At 46.7% G+C, this 10,254-nt stretch overlaps 1 long non-coding RNA gene across 1 annotated transcript; it reads left to right on the forward strand.

Moving 5' to 3' along the window:
* The first annotated feature begins 86 nt into the window (after positions 1 to 86).
* On the forward strand, positions 87 to 10,068 carry LOC308535316. Its single transcript, XR_013997248.1, has 3 exons — positions 87 to 524; positions 5,730 to 5,800; positions 9,285 to 10,068. It is a non-coding gene; the product is annotated as an uncharacterized lncRNA (long non-coding RNA).
* Positions 10,069 to 10,254: the final 186 nt, after the last annotated feature.

Raw genomic sequence — 10,254 nt, forward strand, 5'->3', positions numbered from 1 at the left:
CAAAACGAGAGGTAGTCAGAGGCATTTGAAAGTATTAAAAGCATACCTTTAAACACATCCCTGTTTTGGGATCTGGATAAAGAACTGATGCCCTCTCATGTTCCTCTCCCTACTCTAGAGCTAGCTTCTCAGTCTCCCATGGAAACGATGCCCTAATTCGCTTCTTCATTTGCCCTTGTCCAGAGGAAGTCCAGGTAGACACCAGGATTCTCTCCCCACCCAGCGGTAAAGAGCTCTCTCCCCGCCTCAGTGACGTCTGCTGGCTCACCTTGGTGTGGGGGTCCATTGCCAGGAGGTCCAGGTGCTGTTGAAGACGGAGATCCAAGAGCTCATGACAGCCACCAACCTGAGTGACAGCATCAGGACTGGCATCCTGGAGCCGGAAGAGGTGCCAACACTGGTGAGGATTGTCGTCCCATGACCTTCCTCAGGGCCCAACGGAAGCCAGGCCTCCAAGTCCATCCCAGCATCGATGCTTTCTTACCATCGGGCCTCAGTTCCAGCAGCAGCCCTGGGCAGACACAGTAAGTGCAGCCGTTTCCCTGCCACAGGGTGCCCGGCTTCATAAGGTGTACGCCAAAAGGCCACGTTCTCTGAGGAGGGATTCAGACAGCCATGCTCAGTGAGCAGAGCCCAGGCAGGCACTACACATAGCCGTTGGGCACAGTTGCAAGGTGAAGGTTCAGAAAAGACAAAAACCGTTTTCTCTGCCTTTGAGACCCAACCTTGAATAATCCGTGCTGAGTGTTCCCAGCAAGGATCCGTTGCCTCAGTGCCCAGAACGTGACCCACCAAGTGTCTCCTACCCGATTTAGAACTCCCCTGCCACTGGCCTACAGGGTTCGATTCCGGTCAAGGGCACGCACCTTGGTTGCAGGCTCCTCCCCAGCCTGGACCCTAGTCAGGGCTCTTGCAGGAGGCAACCAATCGATGTGTTTCTCACACATGGCTAGTTCTCTCTGTCCTTCCCCTCTCTCTTCCACTCTCCCTAAAAAGCACACATTCCACAGTAATCCTTGTACCATGCGTTAAGCACAATCGTAATGCGCATACCTGGAATACTTAGGGTGCTAGGACTTTCTTCAAAATGACTTCCCTTATTTTATGTGATTCAACCTTATAATAACCTCATAAAACAGGTGCACAGTTCATCGTCATTTTATAGACAGTCAAGAAAAAAGCTTACGGTCACGATGCGATTAAGTCACAGAGCCAGGATTGGATCCCGGCAGCCTGACCCAAACCCTGTGTTCTTCAGCATCGTCCATGTGTAAACATCACAAATGCAGACATCCCACGAGTGCCCACTTTATCTCTGCCCACTTCACACAGGAGCAGGAACTGAGGCTGACCGTGACTAGCATGGGGACGGACTGTTTGTTCTTTGAGTAAACAAGGATGCGGTGGCTCTCCTAGGAAAATCCACATGGACATCGTCCTCACTCGGGCAGGGAAATGCTTGCTAATCCTCACTGACCTCTTCAATGCCTCCTCACAAAAAGGTGGGATGGGGAGAAGCACCCGCAAGTCGACCAGAGACCATTTTTATGTCTTGTTTTTATGATGATGATGGCCTCCTCGGTGGAGAGGTAGTGCGGAGGAGGATAAATTTCCTGTGAGGAAAACATAACCCTGTAAGTATATATATTTTAAATGAGACTCCCCATTTTAGGGTAGTTGTTCCATTCATTTTCCGGGGCCACTCATTGGTTTCCCCAAACAAAATCCATCTTTTTGGCCTTACCTGTGCCAATGCTTAATGACTATCAGTCATTAAGTTAAGAAAATACCCATAATCAACTCTTTGTTTATCATCTACCAGAACATGTCATCTATGTGGTCAAATACAACTTTTTAAAGATAATTCCAGTGTAAGCGGTTTAACTGTTATTTGATGCCATATACATCAAATATGAATTAGAAATCAATGTCACACTCTTTGTTTTAATTTGTATCATACAGAAAGCCTTACATTACTGTACTTTGCCAGTTTTCTATTCTTACTATTAAGACAGCCTTGTACTAGAATGCTGAGGGGATGCGCAGACAATACTGATGTGCACATGTGGCTACGGCGGGTTCTGGCAGGTTGAAGGAGCTGGGAAAACTGCTGACATGTGAAACATGAGAGGGTCTCCAAGTCCAGGCATCATGGCCCGTTCCCCTGGCTGAGCCCGTCTGCGCTGTGCTTTTTGCACAAATAAATCCAAGCGTCTTGTGTCCCCTCATCAGGAAGGTTGTCAGTGAAAACCTTCAGGAAGGTTCTATTTGAAAAGTTGGATATCTCATACAGTTTTTAAACAGACACAAAAGCGTTCAGCTCTCAAGGGAAAGAGAACTAGGACGGGTTTATCTTCTGCTCATAGCACCTGGCAGTTTACTAACTTGATACTGAAAAGAAACCACAGTAAAACCAAAGGAGAGGGGTGTTTTTGTTCTTATTTATTTAGTTTTTAATCCCTGCTGGAGGATATGTTTACAGAGAGAAAGCAGGAGAGAGAGAGAGAGAGAGGTTGGGGGTGAGGGGAGACAAACCACTGAGCCACGCCGGCTGGGCTGAAATTGGTTGCCTCCCATACGCACCTACCCACCGGGGATCACACCTGCATCCTAGGTATGTGCCTGACCTAGAATCGAACCCACACCCATTTGGTGTAGGGGATGACTCTCCAACCCACTGAGCCACCCAGCCAGGGCATTCTGTCCTTTGTCTCTGTTCCCTTCTACTCCATGTCCTCAGGGCCCCCTGGGGATTGAGCCCGTAACCCGGGCATGTGCCCATGCCAGGAATCGAAACGTAACCTCTGGGTTCATAAGTCGATGCCCAACCACTGAGCCACACCATCGGGCTCATTTTAAAGTGTACAGTTTAGTGGCCTTAAGGACATTCACGTTGTTGTGTGACCATCACAACCCTTCATCTCCAGCACGTTTTCACCGTCCCAAACGGACCCTCTGCATTCCTGTATTAGTATCATTATCCAAATCATAGCATGTATGAGCCTCTCTTTTCTCATTGGACAATAGCGTTGATTAAAAGAAAACTCCTGCTTATAAGATGCTAATGTAAGTAGAGTGAGCAGTGTAAAACCTAACAGAACTGAAGGTCATACATGACAAGTCTCCTTGCCCCCAAATCAAACTTATACTTAAAAAAATATTGGACTAGCTCCAGGTTACAGCATAGTGATTAGACACGTATGTACCGTACAAGCAATCGCTCCAATACAACCAGTACCCTCCGGTCAGCATGCACGGTTTTACAACGTAATTGACTACATTCCCTAGGCCAGTGATGGCGAACCTATGACACGTGTGTCAGAGGTGACAGGCGAACTCATTTTTTTGGTTGATTTTTCTTTGTTAAATGGCATTTAAATATAGAAAATAAATACCGAAAATATAAGTCTTTGTTTCACTATGGTTGCAAATATCAAAAAATTTCTATATGTGACACAGCACCAGAGTTAAGTTAGGATTTTTCAAAATGCTGACACGCCGAGCTCAAAAGGTTCACCATCACTGCCCTAGGCTGTACTTTACGTCCTGGGTGCTGTCACTTTAAGATGTCTCCTTCTATCGGTTATGAGCCCGTGGAAGACTTCCAATCATCACTCACTCACAGAACCAAGGGCAGTGTGCATGTCTTGTACCCTCACCTTGTCAGGTTCTTATATGGGAAGTGGACTTACAAGGGAGACACTATGAGAGCAACATTTCAGTAGAACAGGAAGAAGGGGGCCTTACCAGAACACCAGCTCTTTTTCCTTGAGTAGGCGCCTCCGAGAAGGTCTCGGGTGGGGCTAAGGGAACGCAAAACAACGGTCAGTACATTGGTGGCTGCTCACCAGGAGTTTCCTAGGGAGCTCTGCCTGATGTGGACAAGGGGCCATGGTGTAGGGAGGTGGCTGGCTACCAAGTATGGATGAGCGACTGCTGGGTCATCGTACTTGGTGGAAAAGATGGCAAGGAAGAAGAGAAGTAATGGTATGAGTTGAAAAAAAATTTTTTTTAATGTGTTTTTATTGATTTCAGAGAGGAAGAGAGAGAGAGAGAGAGAAACATCAATGATAAGAGAGAATCATTGATTGGCTGCCTCCTGCACGCCCCCCACTGGGGATGGAGACTGCCACCAGGGCATGTGCCCTGACTGGGAATTGAACCCTGACCTCCTGGTTCACAGGTCGATGCTCAACCACTGAGCCATGCTGGCTGAGCTGAAAAGTCTTTTTATAGCTATTTTTCTTACACATGAGAAATAGAATATGTGGCAATTATTAAAAGTGCATCCAGTTAATGATGGAATTCCCACAGTACCTTCTATGGATTTATCCAGAGGGTAGACCTGGATTGTTCGCCAGTAGAAGTCCTGCTGGACAGACTGGATTTCGCGGGCTTTTGGAGATCCTCCTATTGGAAAAATCCATCCGGAGAGATGGTGAGAAAGGCACTCACGCCACACAGAGCTATGGACACCCTGCTGGTCCAAGACCAGAGAGAAATTAGGAATCATTGTCAGTTCCGTATTTAGTACCCGTTGCTTAAGAGGTTCCCAGAAGTGCCCTCTGAGTCAAAGTTGGACTTCAGAAATATCCCGGAGTTTTGTGTGCAATTAGAACGCCTATCAGAGTGAGTGTGGGACAAACATTTCATTTAGATGAGACCATCTAGAAGGCAGCAGAGCATAATAACATAGACTGGGTGCTGGCGTCTCGGGACCTGGGTTCAAATTCCACACAGAAGCCGCAAGAACCTGGGAAAGTTGTGTTGGCGTGTTGTGCTCCGTTTCTTTACTGTCATTACAATTTTTAAAAATTATATTTTGCCCTGACCTGTTTGGCTCATTGGATAGAGCGTCAGCCTGCGGACTCAAGGGTCCCAGGTTCGGTTCCGGTCAAGGGCATGTACCTTGGTTGCGGGCATATCCCCAGTGGGGGTTGTGCAGGAGGCAGCTGATCGATGTTTCTCTCTCGTTGATGTTTCTGACTCTCTATCCCTCTCCCTTCCTCTCTGTAAAAAATCAATAAAATATATATTAAAAAAAATTATATTTATATTGATTTCAGAGAGAAAGGGAGAGGGAGCTAGAGAGAGAAATATTGATGAGAGAGAATAATTGATTGGCTGCCTCCTGCACGTTCCCTACTGGGGATCGAGCCTGCAACACAGTCCTGATTGGTAATGAAACTGTGATGGCCTGGTTCCTAGGTCAATTCTCAACAACTGAGCCACACCTGCCGGACTCATGACAATTTTAATAAAGCTGACTTACCGTAGTTTGTTATGAGGCTAAAATGATTAAATATAGGTAACTATTCGGCATAGAGAACTAGTACTTCATACGTGATCTATATGTGTTGAATTAGGTCATATCTGAAAAAAATAAGTTAGACACTTGGTGTTGGTTGAATTTGCACAGGCGTGTGGCTGACTCTAGGACGGTGGGGGGTGGACATTTCTCTTCATTTTTCACAGGGATGGGAAGTGTCACAGCTTGTGGAGAAGATCTGGAATCATCTCCTCTGATCCCACAGCAGCCCCGTGTGGTGGGAGAAGAAGGGTCCGTAGCCCTAACATTATTCTTGAGGTTTTTGTAGAGGTTGAGTGAGTGACTTTCTCAGACATTCAATACTAATTTGGGATTGATCCGCAAGGGGATTTTTTGTTATCTGGAGACGGAGACCCCTGAAAAACTGTACTGAGCAGTTTTCCATATTCTCTCACCTCAGGTTCTAGATGAAAGAATGGGAGGCCCTGGAAAAGCCGCCTGAATAAATGCCTCTGCTCCCGTGGAAGCCCCGTGAGTGACCGACCTTGGGGAGGGCACACGTCTTTTTTCTCTCCTCTCCTGACACTGCCCGCTGCCTCCTGCTGCTTATGGAGATTAGTGACCGCTCCTGGGGACCAGGGCTCTTCTTGTTTCCCAGGGCGACCAGAGGCCCCGTGATGGCTGTGCAAAAAGCAATTCCCCTCTAACGGATAGCATCTGCCCTCAGACAACTGACAGTAAGACGTTAATTGAAAAGAGCTGAGGGCGTTACCAAGCGGGCTGTTACTTTGGGGGGTTATTGTCTCCCTCACTGCTGATCTGAGCCATTCCCTGTTCTGCCTGGAGTTAGCCGGCCGCACGTGCCCAGCGGATGCCCTTGGCCTGAATGTGTGCATCTTCTGCTCATCTCAGGCTCAACAAAATTTAGTTTCTAGTCCATGGACTTCTCATTCTTCTCTGAACTCTGTGGGGTCAAGAATCAGAGTCCTCTCTCCTCTTGGAAGGACCCTCAGCAGCCCAAACCCATGACCCCACCCCAGTTCTCTCCCAGAGAATCCAGAGCCCCCTCCCCTCTGCTCTCAAGTGCCTGTGCCATTAGCCAGAGGGCAAGACTGATTCTCCACACTCTCCCAGGCAACACTGGAGCAGCCAGCTGCGCTCTCCACATACACACAGTGGAGACGCCACCGGGCAATCTTGCTTTCTCTCCCAACGCTGCTCAGATCCTGAGTGCTCGTGGTCAATTTCAGATTCGACACCTACATGTTACTTTGCCCTGTAATGTCCATTGCTTGGGTGGTAGGTAGCAAGACTCTGAATTTTGAAAAATTCAGGTTCTATTCACTCTATAGCTATCATCTGGGTTACTTTAAAGTATCCTTAAGGGAGACCCTCTATTTCTTAAAGCTATAAATGTATATAAAAAGTAGATAATTTTCTATTTATATACGGTTTCATTTCCCTCCTCACCTGTGAACATTACCTACTTTTCTCTATATGTATCTAACCCTCTATGTACTTGATGTTCTGTCTGTCCCCATCATTTCATAAGCCTATCATTGCTTGTTTAAAACACTGGCTATTGGTTGTTGATTACATAAAAACAAACACCACATTTTCACAATAAGTGAATAAGTGAAATGATAAGATAAAGATATCTCTGTAAAAGAAGAATTTTTGACAACATGGAAGGTAGAAAAGGAAATGCGTTCCATGTCACCGATGACACCTAGACACACATTCTAATGACATGAATGGAAAACTATCACAGCAATGGAAGCAACATGCCCCCATTATCCTGAAAACAATAAACATTTCAGGATAAAACAGAGATAAGGTGGGCTAAACACAATGCTAATTTCCCTTTACTGTGTGAAATGCTTACCTACACATCTCTACAGTTCTGGATTCACTTGGGACTTTGGTAATTCATGATTTTAATACATTTTTGAGAAAGTAAAAATGTACATTTCATATTTTCCCCATGAGTATTTTTCTAAGAGCTGAGGGTGTCGAACAGTGCAGGACACTAGATATGTACAACTCTACATGACAACTGGAACGAAAGGAACGAACATGCCGAGAAGACGTGGAGAGAAGTGTCGCCTCGCCCGTTGGAAGGGACAGCATTCCCTGGGCCCCCATGGACATACCTCCGCAACATGAGGCGAGGGTCCCCATCCCAAGATTTGTGGCCACAACTAACACCTTCTCCTGCTAAACCCTGAGCACAGAGACTGGCAGTCAGGACCAGGCACCAGCTGGATGTCACCCAGGACCATTGTGACAGAGCATCCCAGGACCTCCAGCGTGACGTCACAGTGCACCTGTGGGCCCAACTGCTGCGGTTCAGAGCCAGTGTTCCACGTACCGAAGGCCAGAGGCACCCATCCTTCCTCGTGGTCTTTGAGGACAGGATGGATTAAAAAATGACCTGCCCTCGAAATACAGTCAATCATGAGAATTTCAAGTTGAGACAAATAAAGCACACATCCATTCTCCCATGCGAGTCTCAAACAATTCTTATTCCCAAAGATTCCACTCCCAGCAGCCACTGGGACAAAGGACCCCCACTTCATCCGATAACAGTAGTCTCACAAAGATCGACGACTTTTTTTTAAATCCTCACCTGAGGATATTTTTCCATTTTCGAGAGCATGGAAGAGAGAGGGAAAGACAAAGAGAAATATGGATGTGAGAGAAACACATCAATTGGTTGCCTCCTGCAGGAGCCCTGACCAGGCTGGGGAGGAGCCTGCAATCGAGGTACATGCCCTTGACTGAAATTGAACCGGGGACCCTTCCGTCCACAGGCCGACACTCTATCCACTGAGCCAAACCCGCTAGGGCTAGACCAATGACTTTTAAGCTTTTTATCTCAAAGAACAGCCAGTTCTGTCTCCTCTGTTTCCTGTCGCCCAAACTGATTTCCCAAGACTCCAGAGCCTTCCCCCAGCCCGGGCCCTGTGCTTCCCATCTCAGGCTGTCATTCTTTTCTTCTTCTTTTTTTTAATATATTTTATTGATTTTTTACAGAGAGGAAGGGAGAGGGATAGAGAGTTAGAAACATCGATGAGAGAGAAACATCGACCAGCTGCCTTCTGCTCATCTCCTACTGGGGATGTGCCTGCAACCAAGGTACATGCCATTGACTGGAATTGAACCTGGCATCTTTCAGTCAGCAGGCCGACGCTCTATCCACTGAGCCAAACCGGTTAGGGCCAGGCTGTCATTCTTTTGCGTAAGAAGGACTCCACTCTGTCCTGAAGCTGCCGAAACCACTCACATGCTGCACAGGCCCTTGCTGAGGGCTTGCTATATGCCATGCGGGTTTTCGGGTACAAGGATCCAATAGTGAACTAGACACTTTGTCCTACAGAGACTAGATTTGTGGGAATTGAGTACTTTTTTTTGTGAAAGGAAGTGGTGGATGGCATGATTTTATTGAAATGTTTTAGTACAATGTTTGAGGAGCTTAAATCTTATATTCTAAGCCAATGCAAGCACTACAGTGGAACTGCTCCTAAACTGACATACCCGGCCAAGGAAAGTTAATTTAACTAAATATAACTGTTAGGTCGGAGAGAGCCCAGGATCAGATACATGTGATGAGATAATGGACTTCCCCTGGAATTTCTCACAGATCAAGGTGCCAGACACAGATACCAGCTTCTCCCTGAATTCACAAACCCCCACACAGATAAGAACTTCGTCCTGAATATTCCGCCCATCCCCTGCAGCAGAGAATTCCTCAGCTCATGTCCCCACCCCTCACCCAACCGCAGTATAAAAAAAGCGCCCTCCTCCCTGTTGGCGTGAATCCACGTGCCCTGTCCTTGGGGTACGTGGGTCTCCCGGGGACGCAGAATAAACCTTTTCCTTTCCTTTCTTTTCTGATTCACTGGACTCTATTTCTTGCGCCGCCTCCTGAGCCACCTAACCTAACAATAACTTAATGTGGAGACTAAAGAATTTTGGTGTTTTACCTTTCTCTGCCCTACCACCCCCCTTACAGCCAGACATACTCCGAGTCTCCTTCACGCAGCAGAGTTGCACAGGACAGACACATTTTGGTGGCCCCGCTTAACGTTTCCACATCGTGAGTAGCAAGGAATGGAACATGCTGGGACGAAGACAGAAGCCCATCTGTTTTGAACAACCGACTTGACCAGATTACAATCTCACTCTTTCTCCAAAGCCATTTTAAGACACAGCAAAGTGCTAGTTTCTGGAACGACTGAAATGATACTTTCTGACTTCAACCCAACCTCTGCTGTATGAAGTTTGAAACCTTGAAGGTTGCTGTTCAAGTTTGCAAATGACTTAAATGGATTGTATTTTCCACCCACAGAACTGAAGTCAGAGAGTTTGTTCTGTACAAGATTCAGCAGGAGGGACAGACTGTCCTTGATCAGCAGGCAGATCTTCCTCTCTGGGGGCTGAAGGATCGAGTTCCCTGTCCATCAATGCGCATATGATAAAATTCACGGAGCCAGAGCTAGACTTCTGCCCCGGAGGCCACAGGCATCTCCCATTGTAAATAAAGGGCCACCTGGCGGATAATGCACGCCTCGGTGAATTTCCCTCCAACCTCACTTTGGGCTACTTTTTTGAACATTATCTTATCAGAGCAACTAATGTCTACTTCTCTGTACTTTTTTTTTCATAAGCATCTCCTACTCACATTTTTTGTGTAACAGCTTTAGTTAAAATAATCAGTTGCCTTGAGGCTTGCTACTTCCAATTACAAAAGGCAAAAGAACATGTAATTGAAACGAATAAAACAATGTTGACATACTAGTATGCGTCTGGTGGCACGCATCGCATTTCACCTTTTGATTTATGTCAAAGCAAAATCAGGGCCCTTGCTATCAAGTTGCTGAACGGAACTCCCCTGCTCTCCGGTACATGGTGTGGCCCAAGTTGTCCTCCTTCCCTCCCACTCGGGTCTGCGTTTCCGTCTCAATCAGTTGGTTGGTGACACC

This window comes from Myotis nattereri (genome assembly GCF_964212035.1).
Source record: "Myotis nattereri genome assembly, chromosome: 19".
Taxonomy (NCBI): Eukaryota; Metazoa; Chordata; class Mammalia; order Chiroptera; family Vespertilionidae; genus Myotis; species Myotis nattereri.